At 42.7% G+C, this 21,830-nt stretch overlaps 1 protein-coding gene and 1 non-coding gene across 3 annotated transcripts in view; both read right to left on the bottom strand.

Annotated features, from left to right (window-relative positions):
- The window catches only part of FBXO36 (F-box protein 36), a 104,245-nt gene that overhangs the window by 48,067 nt on the left and 34,348 nt on the right, over positions 1–21,830 (bottom strand).
- Positions 3,048–3,154, bottom strand: LOC112132416 (U6 spliceosomal RNA). Its single transcript, XR_002914189.1, has one exon. It is a non-coding gene; the product is annotated as a U6 spliceosomal RNA (small nuclear RNA).

Genomic DNA, 21,830 nt, shown 5'->3' with positions numbered 1-21,830 from the left:
TAAATTGATTTCAATACTAACAGTTACATTACGTTTGGGGTTTTGAAAATTCGCGTAAGGCTATGTGTCCAACATTAGCTATAACTTTGCAGTCTGGCATCACATCAAATTAGAATTAACCTCTGGGCATCAAAGAACATTTTCCTTAGAGATTAAAATCACAAAACCATAGTGCTAGAAGGAACCTTTAAAATCGATCCGGTCGGCCAGGTGCAGTGGCTCACACTCGCAATCCCAGCACTTTGGGAGGCCGAGGTGGGTGGATCACTTGAGCTACTCGGGAGGCCGAGGCAGGAGAATTGCTTCAACCCTAGAGACGGAGGTTGCAGTGAGCCGAGATCGCGCCACTGCACTCCAGCCTGGGTAACAAGAGTGGAACTCCATCCCCCGCCTGCCCCCCCACCAAAAAAAAAATAAAATAAAATAGATCAGGTCAAAGGCTGGGCATAGTGGCTCACGTCTGTAATCCCAACACTTTGGGAGGTTGAGGTGGGAGGATTGCTTGAGCCTGAGAGTTCTAGATCAGCGTGGGCAACATAGTGAGACCCCGTCTCTACAAAAAATTTTTTTAAATGAGCTGGGCATTGTGGTGTGCTCTGTAGTCCCCACTACTTGTGAGGCTGAGGTGGGAGGATCACACCACTGTACTACAGCCTGGGTGACAGAGACCCTGTCTCAAAAAAAAAAAAAAAAAAAATCCATCAGGTCAACTGATGTTAAAATCACCCGGAGCCAAATGGTTATCTGTTTCCGGAAGATGTCTGAGAATAAACACTCCATAATTTGGGGAGCTAATTCCAAACAAATTGCTCAGCTCTCCTCCTTCCTTCACCGTCTACAGGGACAGACAAGATGAGTGGATAATTTTCCCACAGAGAGCAACAGTTACATGGCCAGAGATAGGGAAAGCATCATTATGCTTAGTTTGATGCATGAAAAAGTGTCATTACACAGGACACTTCTTGGTAATGGATCTGCTGATAGCAGATTTGTCTTCTCTGAGAATTTTGGTTTATCTGAAGCAAACTTCATTTCCATGGTTATGGACTGCACTTAAAGGCTGTGTTGATTTCATGGCAGTGTCAACTAATGGGCCTGATGAGAAGCCCCTTGAAACATATATTATGTTTTTAAACCTGTAATAGAGCTGGGTAGGTAATTAAGATGACAAAACTTCCACCGATTTGAGAAACAGACCAAATTATGCCTGCATTTCAATGAAGGCTAGGAGGAGAAAGATGGGAAATACAGTCACATTGGGGGATACAGCTTCAACATTAGAATTTGGCAGGGACACAATTCAATTAACAACAGAGGGGTATCAAGCACTGCTGTAGAAACGGCATGCATTTTACAGCAACACAGGCCTGGACAATCTCTCTGCACTGCAAGTTTCTTTTCCATTAAACATTATTTAATATTAATAGGCAAGGCCCCTATGTTATAATGACAGTCAGTGATCCTTCCAGCCAGATCAAGCAACAAACTCCTTGGTTGAGTGGGGGATTCCGGAACAAATGGAGATCGAGCCCAGGGCACTGCTCCAGAAATGTTACATTGCTGGGCTTGTCTCTTAACTTGTTCATAAAAAGGCAGAGAGATGCCTGTACAATCTGTTGGCCTCATATCTTGCATATCATTAATTTCATCAAGGAAAAATTATTTCGACATTCCTTATACTAACTAATGAACCCTCTGATACTGATTTAGAAAGCAACATTTGCAGTGCTTGCCACAATGGCCACTGGAGAGACGCTGTCCATGGCACACATTCAAGTTAAGTCGCACACAACAGATAAGCTTCCCACTGGCCCCTCCGAGGTATTTAAAGTAAATTACCAAGAATATAACACTTACTTAAGGAAACACGGCTAGCTAGGACCAGAATCCAAGTCTCCTCACTGCTAACTCATAAACACAGAGTTCCTTTGGAGGCCTGACGCTTTTTTTTAATGTATAACCTTCACACTACAACCCATCAGACCACTCTACAGAGCAGTACACAGAAAACTAATGTTCACAATCACAACTTAACTGCAAGATTCAATTATGTTCCATGTGTTGTACTTATTAAAACAGAATTAATAGCTATTTTCTTCTCCCTTTTTTTTTTGAAACAGGGTCTTGTTCTGTCACCCAGGCTGGAGTGCAGTGGTAGGACCCCAGCTCACTGCAGCCTCGACTTCCTGGACTCAAGTGATTCTCTCATCTCAGCCTCCTGAGTAGCTGGGACCACAGGCGCGTGCCACCACCCCAAAGCTAATTTTTTTATTTTTGAGACGGAGTCTTGCTCTGTCGCCCAGGCTGGAGTGCAGTTGGAGTGCAGTGGTGCGATCTCGGCTCACTGCAAGCTCTGCCTCCTGGGTTCGTGCCATTCTCCTGCCTCAGCCTCCCAAGTAGCTGGGACTACAGGTGCCCACCACCACACCCGGCTAATTTTGTATTTTTAGTAGAGACAGGGTTTCACCGTGTTAGCCAGGATGGTCTCGATCTCCTGACCTCGTGATCCGCCCGCCTCGGCCTCCCAAAGTGCAGGGATTACAGGTGTGAGCCACCGCACCCGGCAATTTTTGTATTTTTTTTGGTAGTGATGGGGTTTCATCAAGTTGCCCAAGCTGGTCTCAAACTCCTGGGCTCAAGTGATCTGCCCACCTCAGCCTCCCAATGTGCTGGGATTATAGTCATGAGCCACTGTGCCCAGCCTAATAGACACATTTAAAATTTTAAAGACTTTTTCTTTTTTTTTGAGATGGAGTCTTGCTCTGTCCCTAGGCTGGAGTACAGTGGCGCGATCTCGGCTCTCTGCATCCTCTGCCTCCCGGGTTCAAGCAATTCTCCTGCCTCAGCCTCCTGAGTAGCTGGGATTACGGGCGCCCGCCACTGCACCTAGCTAATTTTTGTATTTTTAGTAGAGACGGGGTTTCACCATGTTGGCAAGGTTGGTCTTGAACTCCTGACCTCATGATCCGCTCGCTTCGGCCTCCCAAAGTGGTGATATTACAGGCATGAGCCACCGCACCTGGCCTACAATTTTAAAGACATTTTTTAAAAATATGGAACACTCCATGAATTTCCATGTCATCCTTGCACGGGGGCCATTCTAATCTTCCCTGTATAGTTCTAGTTTTAGTATGTGTGCTGCCAAAGCAAACACAATAATAAGATATTTTCTAACACTTATTTTTTCTCAAATTGGTAATTTTTTTAAGAGATAAAACCTTATATTGGTGAGGACAGGGAAAAATGGAAGCCCTTTAAAAAAATCGTTGAGAGGAGTGTCAACTGGTTTGGCAATAGCTATCATAAGCCTTTCAGGTATCCATGCCCTTTGACCCAGACATCCAACTTGCAAGAGTTTTTCCTAAGGAATTTATTGACAAGGTACACAATTTTTTTTTTTTTTTTTTTTTTTTTGAGACAGAGTCTTGCTCTGTTCCAGGCTGGAGTGCAGTGGCAGGATCTCGGCTCACTGCAACCTCCGCCTCCCAGGTTCAAGCTGTTCTCCTACCTCAACCTCTCGAGTAGCTGGGATTACAGGCGCACGCTACCACGCCTGGCTAATTTTTGTATTTTTAGTAGAGACAGGGTTTCACCATGTTGGCCAGGCTGGTCTCGAACTGCTGACCTCATGATCCTCCTGCCTCAGCCTCCCAAAGTGCTGGAATTACAGGCGTGAGCCACCACGCCTGGCCACAATATTTTTTAATAAGGATGGTTGTCATAGCTGAATTATGATAATAAAAAATCAGAATCCAGCCGGGTGTGGTGGATCACACCTTTAACCACTTTGGGAGGCTGAGGCAGTGGGATGATACTCACCCCACTGAATTTTGGTGGGATGACATGAAAGAATATCCAAAGTGCCCCGCACGATGCCAGACACAGAGTATGCTCCATAGGGGCAGGTCTTCCCTCCTTCTCTCTCTTTGTTCACTTGCTGGTCACTTACTGGTCAGTCCTTCATATTTATAGTAATAAATTCAGCCCCAAAAGCCAGGAGGTCAGAACCATATTTTTTTCGTCAACTGTCTAATAGTATTCAATCATACATATACTTCATTGAGATCTATTTTCCTAATCATAATCTTCAAAGATAATTATTTCAGCTTTCAGTTGTACCTGGTATTTGATTTTCCTAATTACTAGGAATTGTTAAAAATTGGGTACTTGGTAGGCCAGGCACGGTGGCTCATGCCTGTAATCCCAGCACTTTGGGAGGCCGAGGCAGGCAGATCACCTGAGGTCAGGAGTTCAATTGAGACAGGCCTGTCCAACATGGTGAAACCCATTCTCTACTAAAAATACAAAAATTAGCTGGGCGTGGTGGCAGGAGCCTATAATCCCAGCTACTTGGGAGGCTGAGGTAGGAGAATCACTTGAACCCAGGAGGCAGAGGTTGCAGTGAGCCAAGATCGCGTCATTGCACTCCAGCCTGGGGGACAAGAGCCAGACTTCATCTCAAAAAAAAAAAAAAGAATTGGATACTTGGGCCAGGTGCAGTGGCTCATGTCTGAAATCCCAGCACTTTGGAAGGCCAAGGCAGGAGGATCACTTGGGCCCAGGAGTTCAAAACAAGCCTAGTCAACACAGTGAGGCCCTGTCTCTACAAAAAATTAAAAACAAAAAAAATTAGTTGGGCATGGTGGTGCGTGTCTGTGCTGAGGTGGGAGGATCACTTGAGCCCAGGAGGTTGAGGCCGTGGTGAGCCATGATTGTACCACTGCACTCTAGCATGGGTGAAAAAATGAGACCTTATCTCAAGAAAAAAAAAAGTCAAATTAATCATCTTCAAACACAGTGGATGTGATTGGGTATCTGTGGCAGATGCTGTTTGCCACACAGCATTCATTTGCCCACCTGCCCTTCCTTTTCTCCAGTATCCTCTTTTGCACATAGCTTGTGCTCAGAGTATAGGCCTCATCAGTAGCTCTAGGAGGCAAGCCCTGATTGGTCTAAGTCATTTCTGGGTAGATTTTTTTTTTCCCTCTGCCAGCAATTGGTATGGGCATAGGCATGTGATAAAGTTTTAGCCAATGAGATACCAGAGGTCTGCTGGGACTCTGAGAAAGATTTTATCACTTTTGTTTGTTTGTTTGTTTGTTCTTTTTTTTTTTTTTTTTGAGATGGAGTCTTGCTCTGTCACTCAGGCTGGAGTTCAGTGGTGCGATCTCTGCTCACTGCAACCTCCACCTCCCGGGTTCAAGCAATTCTCTTGCCTCAGCCTCCCGAGTAGCTGGGATCACAGGCACACACTACCACGCCTGGCTAATTTTTTACATTTTTAGTACAGACGGGGTTTTACCATGTTGGCCAGGCTGGTCTCAAACTCCTGACCTCAGGTGATCTGCCTGCCTCGGCCTACCAAAGTGCTGAGATTAGAGGCATGAGCCACCTCACCCGGCCATGATTTTACCACTTGTAAAAAGAGACACAATAAAACACAACTCCTTTTGGGGCACTGACAATTTTTGTGTGTTGATGTGATTGCTGGAATTGCTGCAGCCATTTTGGACTATGAGGGGAGCCAGGAAGTTAAGACAATGGTTTTTCATCAGTTATTTCAGAGTTACTGAAAGAGCTCTTTAACTCTTCATTAGGCATGTATTTTAGAACATTATTGTTAGTAATTATACTAATTCATTCATTTTACAAGTTATAGTAACATTATATTAATTTTAATATGACAAATCTATATTACCCGTGAATATATCTAAAAAAGGAAAATACAAGTGGAATAAATACACAAAAGTTCTCCTAAAAGTTATCTATCTTCAGGATCTGAGTGTTCTGAATCATGTCCTAAATGAGTGTCTGCAGTGTTTCACACGGAATATTGTCCTCTGTGATGTCAAGAGCATTGGTGGTAACAGTAATGAATGAGGTGCTGGGCTCTTAAGCTGGCGCTGCAATTACATAGAGATGGCTTCCTTTTGATTTCGACTCTGAGAATGCTGTAAACATGTCAGGCTCACGCTATGCCCTTCCATAACTACTTACAGCCTAGGTTAAAAGTGCACTCTTCTCTAGCTTCTGGATTTTCCTCCAAACCGCTACTTTGATGCTCAGGTTTCTGAGTTGTTTCCAGTTTCTGCCTATTACAAATATATATATTTTTTCTTTAAATAGAGATAGCATCTCACTATGTTGCCCAGGCTGGTCTTGAGCTCCTGGGCTCAAACAGTCCTCCCACCTCAGCATTCCAAAGGGTTGATATTACAGGTGCGAGCCACCGTGCCCGGCCCCAAATAAAGTTTTTATAAACACTTGTGTGTAGGTTTTCATATGAATATAAGTCTGCATTTCTCTGGGATAAATGCCCAGGAGTGCAACTGCTGGGCCATATGGTAGCTGAATATGTAGTTTTTTTTGCCACTGTCAAAATGTTGGCACTTAAAATGGTAATGGGCATTTTACATTCCTATCAGCAGTATATGAATGATCCAGCTTCTCTGGGTCCTCACCAGCATTTGGTAGTGTCACTTTTTTATTTTAGCCATTTTGATAGGTGAGTAGTGCTGTCTCACTGTGATTTTAATTGTTGAACATCTTTTCATGCATTTATCTGCCATTCATATATCCTCTTCGGTGAAATACCTCTTAATGTCTTTTGTCCATTTTCTAACAAGATTGTTTGTTTATATATTGTAAATACTAATCCTCTGTCAGATAGGTGGTTTACAAATATTCTCTCCTATTCTGTTCCATCTCTTAGCAGGGTCTTCACAGAGCAAAAGTTTTTAATTTTGACAAAGTCCAATTTATCAATTTTATTTTATTTTTATTTTTTATTTTTCTGAGACAGAGTCTCTGTCACCCAGGCTGGAGTGTGGTGGACTGATCTTGGCTCACTGCAACCTCCACCTCCTGGGTTCAAGCGATTCTCCTGTCTGAGCCTACTGAGTAGCTGGGACTACAGGCATGTGCCATCATGCCCGGCTAATTTTTTGTATTTTTAGTAGAGATGGGGTTTCACTGCGTTAGCCAGGATGGTCTCAATCTCTTGGCCTCATGATCCACCCGCTTCAGCCTCCCAAAGTGCTGGGATTACAGGTGTGAGTCACCGTGCCTGGTCTGAAAATTTTTTTTTTTTTTTTATTTGTGAGTGTGGTGGCCTCCAGCTATAGTCCCAGCTACTAGGGAGGCTGAGGTGGGAGGATTGCTTGAGCCTGGGAAGTCAAGGTTACAGTGAGCTGTTGATTGTGCCACTGCACTCCAGCCTGGGCAACAGAGTGTGACGCTGTCTCAAAAAAAAAAAACAAACTTTGTTTGATCTTGGTAGAATTCTAATTATGCATCTTTAGCTTTGGTAATGCTTGAGAAAATTAAATATATTCAATTCGTGATTACAGACTGAAATGCTTAACAGAAATTTACTCAAGTTTATAAGGGGTATATAAATTTAAGATAATTTGGGCCTGGTGTGGTGGCTCATGCCTTTAAGAGGCCGAGGTGGCGGGATCCCACTTGAGGTCTGGGGTTCGAGACCAGCCTGGCCAACATGGTGAAGCCCCATCTCTACTAAAAATACAAAAATTAGTCAGATGCGGTGGTGCATGCCTGTAATCCCAACTACTCGGGAGGCTGAGGCATAAGAATCACTTGAACCTGGGAGTCAGAGGTTGCAGTCAGTGGAGACTGCACAACTGCACTCCAACCTGGGCAACAGAGTGAGACTCCATTTCAAAAAAAAATAATAATAATAATTTGGCCGGGCATAGTGGCTCATGCTTGTAATCCCAGCACTTTGGGAGGCTGTGGTGGGTAGATTGCTTGAGATCAGGAGTTTGAGACCAGCCTGGGCAACATGGCGAAATACCATCTCCACAAAAAATACAAAAATTAGCGAGGCATGGTAGCACATGCCTGTAGTCCCAGCCTGTAGTGGGGCTGAGGCAAGGGGATTGCTTGAACCCCGAAGGTCAAGGCAGCAGTGAGTGGTGTTCCTGCAACAGCACTCTAGCCTGGGTGACAAAGCAAGATCCTGTCTCAACAAAACAAAACAAAACAAAAATTTAAGAGAATTAAATTTGCTAGATGTATAAGTTTTATGTCTTTAATTTATATGTTTAAGACAGTTTAAATTTGTGAACAGTGCATAAATGTTTGAGATTTTAATTTGTCAAATGTATAATTAAACATTAATCAAAGTACAATGAAAATAAGAGTTTTAACACAAAATTATTTGATTTGTAATTGAATTTACTAGGCTTGTAAGTTGTGTGTTGAAAGTTTAAGGGAAAATATGTTTTTAATTCATAACTTTAATTGAATATTATAATATTTAATATTAATTAAATATAAATAATTATAAAATAGAACTTCTCAAATCAGATTAAAAATATTGATTTAGGAATAAATGATTTAGGAACCACTGGGTGGCCACTTGAAAAAAGAAGTTGAATCTCTGAACAGACCAGTAACAGGCTCTGAAATTGAGGCAATAATTAATACCTTATCAGCCAAAAAAAGTCCAGGAACAGATGGATTCACAGCCGAATTCTATCAGAGGTACAAGGAGGAGCTGGTACCATTCCTTCTGAAACTATTCCAATCAATAGAAAAAGAGGGAATCCTCCCTAACTCATTTTATAAGGCCAGCATCATCCTGATACCAAAGCCTGGCAGAGACACAACAAAAAAAGAGAATTTTAGACCAATATCCCTGATGAACATCGATGTGAAAATCCTCAATAAAATACTGGCAAACCAAATCCAGCAGCACATCAAAAAGCTTATCCACCAAGATCAAGTGGGCTTCATCCCTGGGATGCAAGGCTGGTTCAACATATGCAAATCAATAAATGTAATCCAGCATATAAACAGAACCAAAGACAAAAACCACATGATTATCTCAATAGATGCAGAAAAGGCCTTTGACAAAATTCAACAACCCTTCATGCTAAAAACTCCCAATAAATTAGGTATTGATGGGACGTATCTCAAAATAATAAGAGCTATTTATGACAAACCCACAGCCAATATCATACTGAATGGGCAAAAACTGGAAGCATTCCCTCTGAAAACTGGCACAAGACAGGGATGCCCTCTCTTACCACTCCTATTCAACATGGTGTTGGAAGTTCTGGCCAGGGCAATTAGGCAGGAGAAAGAAATAAAGGGTATTCAATTAGGAAAAGAGGAAGTCAAATTGTCCCTGTTTGCAGATGACATGATTGTATATCTAGAAAACTCCACTGTCTCAGCCCAAAATCTCCTTAAGCTGATAAGCAACTTCAGCAGTCTCAGGATACAAAATCAATGTGCAAAAATCACAAGCATTCTTACACACCAATAACAGACAAACAGAGAGCCAAATCATGAGTGAACTCCCATTCACAATTGCTTCAAAGAGAATAAAATACCTAGGAATCCAACTTACAAGCAATGTGAAGGACCTCTTCAAGGAGAACTGCAAACCACTGCTCAAGGAAATAAAAGAGGATACAAACAAATGGAAGAACATTCCATGCTCATGGATAGAAAGAATCAATATTGTGAAAATGGCCATACTGCCCAAGGTAATTTATAGATTCAAGGCCATCCCCATCAAGCTACCAATGACTTTCTTCACAGAATTGGAAAAAACTACTTTAAAGTTCATATGGAACCAAAAAAGAGCCTGCATCGCCAAGTCAATCCTAAGTCAAAAGAACAAAGCTGGAGGCATCACGCTACCTGACTTCAAACTATACTACAAGGCTACAGTAACCAAAACAGCATGGTACTGGTACCAAAACAGAGATATAGACCAATGGAACAGAACAAAGCCCTCAGAAATAATATCACACATCTACAACCATCTGGTCTTTGACAAACCTGACAAAAACAAGAAATGGGGAAAGGATTCCCTATTTAACAAATGGTGCTGGGAAAACTGGCTAGCCATATGTAGAAAGCTGAAACTGGATCTCTTCCTTACACCTTATACAAAAATTAATTCAAGATGGATTAAAGACTTAAATGTTAGACCTAAAACCATAAAAACCCTAGAAGAAAACCTAGGCATGGGCAAGGACTTCATGTCTAAAACACCAAAAGCAATGGCAACAAAAGCCAAAATTGACAAATGGGATCTAATTAAACTAAAGAGCTTCTGCACAGCAAAATAAACCATCATCAGAGTGAACAGGCAACCTACAGAATGGGAGAAAATTTTTGCAATCTACTCATCTGACAAAGGGCTAATATCCAGAATCTACAAAGAACTCAAACAAATTTAAAAGAAAAAAACAAACAATCCCATCAACAAGTGGGCAAAGGATATGAAGAGACACTTCTCAAAAGAAGGCATTTATGCAGCCAAAAGACACATGAAAAAATGCTCATCATCACTGGCCATCAGAGAAATGCAAATCAAAACCACAATGAGATACCATCTTACACCAGTTAGAATGGCAATCATTAAAAAGTCAGGAAACAACAGGTGCTGGAGAGGATGTGGAGAAATAGGAACACTTTTACACTGTTGGTGGGACTGTAAACTAGTTCAATAATTGTGGAAGACAGTGTGGTGATTCCTCAGGGATCTAGAACTAGATATACCATTTGACCCAGCCATCCCATCACTGGGTATATACCCAAAGGATTATAAGTCATCCTGCTATGAAGACACATGCAAATGTATGTTTATTGCAGCACTATTCACAATAGCAAAGACTTGGAACCAACCCAAATGTCCAACAATGATAGACTGGATTAAGAAAATGTGGCACATTTACACCATGGAATACTATGCAGCCATAAAAAATGATGAGTTCATGTCCTTTGTAGGGACATGGATGAAGCTGGAAACCATCATTCTCAGCAAACTATCACAAGGACAAAAAACCAAACACTGCATGTTCTCACTCATAAGTGGGAATTGAACAGTGAGAACACTTGGACACAGGAAGGGGAACATCACACACTGGGGCCTGTTGTGCGGTGGGGGGAGGGGGGAGGGATAGCATTAGGAGATATACCTAATGTAAATGATGAGTTAATGGGTACAGCACACCAACATGGCACATGTATACATATGTAACAAACCTGCACTTTGTGCACATGCACCCTAGAACTTAAAGTATAATAAAAGAATATAAATATAAAAAATAAATAAATAAATAAAAAAGAAAAAAAAAAGGAAAATTCATTCATGCCTCAGGCCAGGAAAAAGTACAAGTAGATCAAAGATCAGCATATAGGCGAGGTGCAGTGGCTCAGCCTGTAACCCCAACACTTTGGGAGGCTGAGGTGGGAACTTGGGCCCAGGTGTTTGAGACCAGCCTGGGCAACATAGTGAGACCATCATCTCTACAAAAAAAAAAAAAAAAAAAAAAAAGGAAGGAAGAAAGAAAGGGTCTGCGTATTAAAAAATCAGACCATATAAGTCCTAGAAGGAAAAAAATGGTGAATTCCTTTAACATGTTTCAAACTATGTGTCAAAATCCAGAAACAATCAAAGAAAGACTGATAAATTCTACTAAATAAACATAAAAACTTATTGCACAGAAAAATCTCCAAAGACCTTTATAGAAATGTTTAAAGCAGCTTAGTTCATCATAGCTCCAAACTGGAAATAAACAAAACAATCAACTGGTAAACAGGTAAGTACATCCATATGACAAAATGTTGCTCAACAATAAAAAGAAATACTGATACATGCGCCGGGCGCGGTGGCTCACACCTGTAATCCCGGCACTTTGGGAGGCCGAGGCGGAAGGATCATGAGGTCAGGAGTTCAAGACCAGCCTGTCCAACACAGTGAAACCGTGTCTCTACTAAAAATACAAAAAATAACCGAGCGTGGTGGCAGGCACCTGTAGTCCCAGCTACTCAGGAGGCTGAGGCAGGAGAATCGCTTGAACCCAGGAGGTGGAGGTTGTGGTGAGCCGAGATCGCACCACTGCACCTCAGCCTGGGTGACAGAGCGAGACTCCATTTCAGAAAAAAAAAAAAAAAAAGAAATACTAATACATGCAATAACAGTTGAATCTCAAAGCATTAAGATAAGTGAAAGAAGCCAGACAGAAAACACTATGTTCCATACATAACATTCCATTTACGGCGTGTTAACAAAGAAAAAACAGAAATCAGATCAATGATACCAAGAATTAGGGATGGAAGAGGAAACTGACCACAAAGAGATATGAGGACAATTTCAGGTTGATGGAAATAGTCTATATCTTCATAATGATGGTGGTTATACGTTTTTTAAATTCATGCAACCTGAAAAGAGTGGTTTTTACTGTATTAAAAGCATATCTCAAATGTGATTTGAAAACAAAGATCATCAAAACAAAGTAAAAAATAAAATAATGATAAACTGTGAAAAACATTTGCAATTAATATTACAGACAAACAGGCAATCTCCCTAAAGAGTTTGTACAAAGAGAGAAAATATCAACAAATAGTTCACAGGGAAAAAAAAATTCACAAGCCTCATAGACATATAAAAAGATTCTCAATTTCACTCATAATAGTAAAGCATATTAAAATCATACTGAAATATTATTTCTCATCCATCCAGACTAGGAAAATCCAAAAGAATAAAAACACACTCCATTTGCAAGGATCTGGGGAAACAGGAACTCACCACTGTGGTACAAAATGTATGGAGGGAAATTTGGCATAATCTAATAAAATTATGGACGCTTTCATCCTGTGACTCAGCAATTCCATTCACGGGATTACATACTACAGACAATAGTGCCACACAGAAGAAACACAAAGGATAGGCCGGGCGCGGTGGCTCACGCCTGGAATCCCAGCACTTTGGGAGGCCGAGGCGGGTGGATCATGAGGTCAGGAAATCGAGACCATCCTGGCTAACACGGTGAAACCCCGTCTCTACTAAAAATACAAAAAATTAGCCGGGCGTGGTGGCGGGCGCCTGTAGTCCCAGCTACTCCAGAGGCTGAGGCAGGAGAATGGCGTGAACCCGGGAGGCGGAGCTTCCAGTGAGCTGAGATCGCGCCACTGCACTCCAGCCTGGGCGACAGAGCGAGACTCCGCCTCGAAAAAAAAAAAAGAAAAAAGAAATACAAAGGATACATGTATAAGTTTCTTCATTGAAGTATTACTGGCAAAAGCTAAAAAAAACAACCTGGGGGGCCGGGCACGGTCGCTCACCCCTGTAATCCCAGCACTTTGGGAGGCCGAGGTGGGCGGATCACGAGGTCAGGAAATCTAAATCATCCTGGCCAATATGGTGAAACCCCACCTCTACTAAAAATACGAAAATTAGCTGGGTGTGGTGGCAGGCGCCTGTAATCCCAGTTACTCAGGAGGCTGAGGCAGAAGAATCGCTTTAACCTGGGAGGCGGAGGTTGCAGCAAGCGGAGATCACGCCACAGCATTCCAGCCAGGGCGATAGGGTGAGACTTCGTCTCAAATAAATAAATAAATAAATAAATAAATAAATAAATAAATAAATAAAAAAGCAACCTGGATCCAGCAATAGGGGACAGGATGAATGAACTTTGACATAACATCACAAAGGAGTACTCTGTTAATTATGTGCTACCCTAAAAAAGTGATGAAGCCGGGCGTGGTGGCTCACGCCTGTAAACCCAGCACTTTGGGAGGCCAAGGTGGGTGGATCACCTGAGGTCAGGAGTTCGAGACCAGCCTGGCTAACATGGTGAAACCCTGTCTCTACTAAAAATACAAAATTAGCCAGATGTGGTGGTGCATGCCTGTAATCCCAGCTACTCGGAAGTCTGAGGCAGGAGAATCACTTGAACCCAGGAGGCGGAGGTTGCAGTGAGCCAAGATCGCACCACTGCACTCCAGCCTGGACAACAGAGTGAAACTCCGTCTCATAAATAAATAAATAAATGCCAAGGCTGCTGAGTGAAGTGGCTCATGCTTGTAATCCCAGTACTTTGGGAGGCTGAGGCAGGAAGACTAGTTGGGGCCAGGAGCTTGAGACTAGCATGGATAACACAGCGCAACTCCATCTCTAAAATAAAATAAAAAATAAAATAAAATAAAATAACAATTAACTAGGTGTGGTGGTGCATGCCTGTAGCGCCAGCTATTTAGGAGGCAGAAGTAGGAGGATTGCCTTAGTCCAAGAGTTTGAGGCTGCAGTGAGCTATGAATACACCACTGCACTCCAGCCTTAATGACAGAGCAAGATCCTGGTCTCAAAAAAAAGAAAAAAAGATACCAAAATTAACTTTATTCATTACCTAATTATTTATAAGTAGTTAGAAAATGAATATGGGAAGAAATATACCCTACATGCAACAGTTCAAAACAATAAAATACCTAAAAATAAATAACATAAGGAGTATAAAACCTAATTTTTTTTTTTTTTTGAGATACTCTGTCACCCAGGCTGGAGTGCAGTGGCACAATCTCGCCTCACTGCAACCTCTGCCTCCCAGGTTCAAGTGATTCTCATGCCTCAGCCTCCCTGGTAGCTGGGATTACAGGCGCATGCCACTGTGCCCAGCTAATTTTTGTGTGTTTTTTGTAGAGATGAGGTTTCGCCATGTTGGTCAGGCTGGTCTCAAACTCCTGGCCTCATGTGATTGGCCCAGCTCTGCCTCCCAAAGTGCTGGGTTTACAGGCGTGAGCCACCATATCTGGCCAAAAACCTAATTTTAAAACTATTCAATTTTATTGATGGCCCTAAAGCCAATACCTGAACAAATTGAGAGGCATTTTATAGTCTAAGATTAAAATTTTAATTTCCTTTTTAAAAAAACTACCCCTTCCCAAATGAATATGTAAACCTAATGCAAAGCCAATCAAAATTCACCTTTTTCGGGGAAAGAGGACAAAATTATTTTAAATTCATGCAGTAAAATAAATGTGGCTGGGCACAGTGGCTTATGCCTGTAACCTCAGCACTTTGGGAGGCCGAGGCGGGAGGATCACGAGGTCAGGAGATCGAGACCATCCTGGCCGACATGGTGAAACCCCGTCTCTACTAAAAATACAAAAATTAGCTGGGCGTGGTGGCGTGCGCCCGTAGTTCCAGCTACTCAGGAAACTGAGGCAGGAGAATCGCCTGAACCTGGGAGGCGGAGGTTGCAGTGAGCCGAGATCGCACCACTGCACTCCAGCCTGGCGACAGAGCGAGATGCCGTCTCAAAAATAAATAAAATAAAATAAAATAGTTGTGTGAAAATTGCCAAGAAAATCTTGGGAAAAAAATTGTGTCTTTCAATATATTAGAAAGTAATTTCAGGCTATTATAAATAGCATGGTATTTGTATATAATAAACAAATATATTGGTGGAAGAGTTCACCAGTATCTTCAGGTATATATGGAAAAGGTAGTATTTTAATTTGGGAAGAAAGGATGATTGACTTAATAACAGTATTAATGTGATAAGCCACCCATCTAAAAGGAATAAATTGATTTATTTATTTTTGAGATGGAGTCTCGCTCTGAATCCCAGGCTGGAGGGCAATGGTGGTGATCTCGGCTCACTGCAACCTCTGCCTCCCAGGTTCCAGCAATTATCCTGTCTCAGCCTCCTGAGTAGCTGGGATTACAGGTGCCCGCCACCATGCCCAGCTAATTTTTGTATTTTTAGTAGAGATGGGGTTTCATCATGTTGGCCAGGCTGGTCTTGAACTCCTGACCTCAGGTGATCCACCCGCCTTGGCCTCCCAAAGTGCTAGGATTACAGGCATGAGCCACTGTGCCCAGCCTAAAAGGAATACATTTAAACTGCTACCTTCAACGACACTCAAAAATAAATTCTAGGCTGGGTGTCATGGCTCAACATTTTGGGGTGGCTTGAGGCTAGAAGTTTGAGACCAGCCTGGGCAATGCAGCGCAACCTCATCTCTACAAAAAACTAAAAAGTAAAAATAAAAATTAGCCAGGCATGGCGGCACATGCCTATAGTCTCAGCTACTAATGAGGCTGAGTCAAGAGGATTGCTTGAGCTCAGGTGTTCGAGGCTGCAGTGAGCTATGACAGCACCAGTGCACTGCTATGTGGGCGACAGTGACACCCTATCCTAACACCACCCCCCCGCCCAAAAAAAAAGACCAGGCATGGTGCCTCACACCTATAATCCCAGCACTTTGGGAAGCCAAGGTGGCAGGATGGTTTGAGCCTACGAGTCTGATACCAGCCAGGGTAACACAACTCACCCCACCTCTACAAAAATAAAAAATTACCCAGGTGTGGTGGCGTGTCCCTGTATGCAGTCCCAGCTCCTCAGGAGGCCGAGGTAGAAGGATCACTTGAGCCCAGGAGGTTGAGGCTGCAGTGAGCTATGATCTTACCACTGCACTCCAGCCTGGATGACAGAGCGAGACCCCATCTCAAAAATAAATAAATAAAAATAAATAAATAAATTCTAGATGGATATGAGAAATGCCAAAGTAATACTATAATATTTTAATAATAATAATTATAATATCACTTTCATTTCAGAAAAGGGTACAGGAAACAGGGATAGCACCCCCACACTAAGAATCATTATGCATGCTTTTAACACCATCCTTATTATCAGGCTGAAACCTTGAAATTAGAACTTTAGACTTGACTGATTAGAAGTTGTTATTTTAACTGTACAATTCACTAGAGATGGTAGTTATTCATTTTGCTTCCTCTCCTAGGTCTTCAGATCCAGAAATGTAACTTTGGCAGTATTCTTTTTTTTTTTTTTTTTTTTTTTGAGACGGAGCCTAGCTCTGTTGCCTAGGCTGGAGTGCAGTGGGACGATCTCGGCTCACTGCAAGCTCCACCTCCTGGGTTCACGCCATTCTCCAGCCTCAGCCTCCTGAGTAGCTGGGACTACAGGCGCCCGCCACCACGCCCAGCTAATTTTTTTGTATTTTTAGTAGAGACGGGGTTTCACCGTGTTAGCCAGGATGGCCTCCATCTCCTGACCTCATGATCCACCCGCCTCGGCCTCCCAAAGTGCTGGAATTACAGGCATGAGCCACCGTGCCCGGCCTACTTTAGCAATCAATATTCTTTACAGAAAAATGTTCTATTACAATAAAGCAAACTGGAGAATTCATGATTGCTGTCATTTTCTCCTCACCATGCATAAAGACTTGGATGTTTACACCTCAGACACAATCTCACATTAGGCAGATTTTCTGAAAGCAAAACTTGCACAAGATTTTGCACAAGGGAAGGAGGATACGTAAGTAAAGTATAAATACCAATGGTCAAAATCTTTCCAAAAGAAAATGAGGGAGGCCGTGCTCAGTGGCTCACACCTGTAATCCCAGCACTTTGGGAGACCAACATGGGAGGATCACTTGAGGCCAGGTGTTCAAGACCAGCCTGGGCAAAATAGCAAGATTCCACCTCTTTTTATTAAAAATTAAAAATTATTTTAAAAAAGAAAACGAGGGCAAAATCTAACATGGGTACTTACGATTCAGAAAAAAAAGTCATATAAGCAATAAGAGGCTACAAGATGGATAACCTAAGTGAATGGAATGTCACTGTGTTCTACAGTGTGAAGGAATGAAGGACACTTTGAGAACATCCAAGCAGTTTTGGACTTAGAGGGACATTCCGGCTCAAGGACTTACTAACTGGGTGACCTTGGGTGAGTCTCATCATCTGTTTCTTCAGTGTCAAAGAGATGATAATGCCTTGGTCACAATGTTTTGGGAGGATGGAAATGAAATGATACATGTAAACATGCCTAGCACAGTACCAGGAACATTTTTAGTTTCCTCTCCCATTAACTTATTACTGGAATTTGTTTACCTACAGGGCGAGAATGTAGTCATAGTTCCCTAAGGTTTATGGGAAGAAGCTCAGATCCACTCTTGCAGTGGGACACCGTGAGACATCTACTCCCAAGTGCAGAGGGACGGGGTGAGTCAATGCCACACCAACAATTCTAACACATGCTTTATAGAGGCCTGACCCCAAAACACTCAAGATGTCTGCAGATAAGCGTGCTAAAAATTTCAAAGAAATTCAGAGCCCTCGGCCGGGTGTGGTGGCTCACGCCTGTAATCCCAGCACTTTGGGAGGCCAAGGTGGGCAGACCACAAGGTCAGGAGTTCGAGATCAGCCTGGCCAATATGGTGAAACCCCGTCTCTACTAAAAATACAAAAATTAGCTGGGCGTGGTGGCGGGCGCCTGTAGTCCCAGCTACTCAAGAGGCTGACACAGGAAAATTGCTTGAACCCAGGAGGCGGAGGTTGCAGTGAGCTGAGATTGTGCCACTGCACTCCAACCCGGATGACAGAGTGAGTGAGACTCTGACTCAAAAAAAAAAAAAAAAAAAAAAAAGAAAGGGCCCTCTATAAACAATAAGAACAAAAAAAAAATTGTAAAGGTCAAACAGATGGAAGTGAAGGTTTTTTTAAAAAAAATTTTTTTTTAATTTGCATTAGTACAATATTATCTTCCAGAACAAGCCTCTGAAAAAATAATACAACCTGGAATCCTGTTTCCAAAACCTTCCCAGATATGGGCAGGCAAAGTGACTAAGAAGGTACAAAGCCCCCAGGTGTCTGTGGCTCCACTGTACCAAATTCATCTTGGGATATACCTGACTCTAAGCCTACAAGCTGCTTCTTCAAAAAGTTACTATTTACAACTTGAAGGCGTCTATACTTTTACTTCTGGTACAAAATTGTAATCTAGTAGTAAAAAATTTATTTTAAAAATTTTGCCCAAGTTTCTTGAGGGCACAGCTGGAAGGAACTCTCTTAGTGTCTAATCCCCTGGTGGGGAATGAGGGAAATGCCAGGTCCAGCTGGTTGAGAAGCTGACAGTTAACTTTGCATCAGACAAACATTTGCTATCAGAAACACAATTTTTCTCTCTCTCGTCCCTTTCTCTCAACAGTGAGAGCTTCTTAATTTCTTCTTGTTATTGACTCATTCCCTATTACTGCTTGCTTCAAATGCATCCTCAGGTAGAGTCCTATCACTCAGAAAGGGTCACCTCATTGTTTTGTATTGTTTTGGAGACAGTCACACTCTATCGCCCAGGCTGGAGTGCAACGGTGCAATCTCGGCTCACTGCAACCTCCGTATCCCCAGTTCAAGCAATTCTCCTGCCTCAGCTTCCTGAGTAGCTGGGATTACAGGCGCCCGCCACCACGCCAAGCTAATTTTTGTATTTTTAGTAGAGATGGGGTTTCATCATGTTGGCCAGGCTAGTCTCAAACTACCGACCTCAGGCTATTTGCCCGCCTTGGCCTCCCAAAGTGCTGGGATTACAGGCATGAGCCACCGTGCCTGGCCTACTTCATAGTTTGATTTCTGTGCCTCCTTCAGTCTCTCTGCATATGTAACGTTTCCCTCTTTACTGTGTGGCTTCCTTTCTTCCTGCTGCGGGATGCCTGCATCTATGCCCTTTTCAGTGCCTATCTGCCAGTGAAAAGAATATTCACTAAAGCACTTGTGTTTCTGGGAATTAAATATTCTAAAATTATTAAACATAACAAAATTGGATATAGTTTCATGAAATCTTCCTCTGCTCCTGTTAGGAACTGAACTGTGTCCCTCCCAAATACATACTTTGAAGTCCTAACCCCCAGTGTGATGGTATTTGGAGATAAGACTTGTAAGAAGGATATTGAGATTAAAAAAGTCATATGGGTAGAATCCTAATTCAATAGGACTGGGGTTCTTAGAATAAGGGGAAGAGACCCCAGGGGTGTTGTTGGGGCTTAGAAAACAATACCCCACCTTATGAGGTTTGGCGCTGAGTGCTTTGAACTAAAGGAGAACTAGAGTCTCTCTGACCTTTTCCTGCCCTTCTGTCTCTTGTCCCTTTTTCTCTCCCAAAGTGCAGTGAGAGGCATTCTCTGAATTTCCCTTATCTGCCTTGAGATCCTTCAGAAAGAACTCAATTGTCCTGCATCCCCCTCCACAAGAATCCTATCATGTAGGGAGACTGACTTACCACAGGAAAGAAGACCAAAGGTTAACATCAAATATCCAGACAGACTTTGTCACGAGTTATCACCTGTTCTTCTGGCCCATTCTTTCTCTCCCTCAAATCATTTATGCTCCCCTAAGCTGTCTGCATCCTTCCTTCCCTCTCCCCTGTGATGAGAGCATATAAGCTTCTAAATCTCACTGCTTTGCGGATATTTTCTTTCTTGTGATGCCCCTTTTCTATTGTTAATCTGTTTACAGTCAGTTCATTTCATAGACTCAAATTACGGAACCTTCAGAGGGTGATGGGAAAGTTTCCTCTGCCCCGACAATGTGTATGCCCAGAGAAAAGACCATGGCAGAACACAGCAAGAAGTCAGCCATCTGAAAGCCAAGGAGAGAGGCCTCGGCAGAAGCCAAACCTGCCAACACCTTAATCTTGGACTTCTGGTTTCCAGAACTCTGAGAAAATACATTTCTGTTGTTTAAGTCATCGAGTCTGTGGCAGTTTGTTATGGCAGCCTGAGAAAACTAATACAGCTCCCAAAATGATCATTGTAAGAATAGATTTTACTGAGTGGCTACCATGTGACATGTACAGAGTGCTTTGGACTAAATCCCATTTAATCTTTACAACAACCCTAAGAGGTTAATTAGGATTGTGGTGCTGGGATGAATAAAGATGAACAAAGCAAGATGCAAGGAAGTTTAGGAGAACTTGCCCTCAACCATTCACTGCTCAGTGGGACCTGAATCCAGGTCTATTTTGTCCCACAGTCTATAAACCTGTTAAACCTGTTAAACATGTGACCTTACAGGAATGACAGAAAGCCTTAACTTTTCATTGGCCATGATAATGTAGAGAAGGAGTGGTGTTCATAATCCATATGATGCCAATCCACAAATTATTTATGCTTGGAATTAAATGGGTTTGTACTTAAATTTGATAGGAGTTCCAATGGTATGCTTGAGCAATCATAGTATTTCATTCATTCCACAAACACACAGGGCATTGTTTTAGGCAAAACAGACAAAACCCCCGACTCCCATGGGGATTCCATTCTTTGACGAGGGAGAGAAAAGGGAGGTAGACAATACATAAAACAAGTAAACATATTTCTCTCTCTCTTTTTTTTTTTTTTCTGAGACGGGGTCTTACTCTGTTGCCCAGGATGGAGTGCAGTGGCACAAGCAGGGCTCATGCCAGCCTTGACCTCCTGGATTCAAGTGATCCTACCACCTCAGCCTCCCACGTAGCTGGGACTACGGGCATGTGCCAGCATGCCCAGCTAATTTTTTATAGAGATAGGGTTTTGCCATATTGCCCAGGCTCAAACAATCTGCCTACCTTAGTCTCCCAAAGTGCTGGGATTACAAGTATAAGCCACCATGCCTGGCCAACATATTTCATAGTGTGTTACTGAAAAATGCTGTGAAGAAAAATAAACAAGGAAAAGATAAAAAGTGCTGGGCAGGGGATGAGGGTTCAATTTTAAATACGGTGATCGGGCTGGGCGCAGTGGCTCACACCTGTAATCCCAACACTTTGGGAGGCCAAGGAAGGCAGATCATTTGAGGTCAGGAGTTCAAGACCAGCCTGACCAACAGGGTGAAACCCCATCTCTACTAAAAATACAAAAATATTGCCGGGCGTGGTGGTGCATGTCTGTAGTCCCAGCTACTTGGGAGGCTGAGGCAGGAGAATTGCTTGAACCCGGGAGAGAGAGGTTGCAGTGAGCCGAGATGGCGCCACTGTACTCCAGCCTGGGTGATAGAGCGAGACTCTCTCTCAAAAAAAAAAAAAAAAAAAGGCTGGGCATGGTGGCTCACGCCTGTAATCCCAGCACTTTGGGAGGCCGAGGCGGGCGGATCACGAGGTCAGGAGATCGAGACCATCCTGGCTAACACAGTGAAACCCCGTCTCCACTAAAAATACAAAAAATTAGCCGGGCATGATGGCGGGTGCCTGTAGTCCCAGCTACTTGGGAGGCTGAGGCAGGAGAATGGC

Source organism: Pongo abelii, chromosome 11 (assembly GCF_028885655.2).
Source record: "Pongo abelii isolate AG06213 chromosome 11, NHGRI_mPonAbe1-v2.0_pri, whole genome shotgun sequence".
NCBI classification, from domain to species: Eukaryota; Metazoa; Chordata; class Mammalia; order Primates; family Hominidae; genus Pongo; species Pongo abelii.
This window is presented reverse-complemented; position numbering and strand designations above follow the sequence as displayed.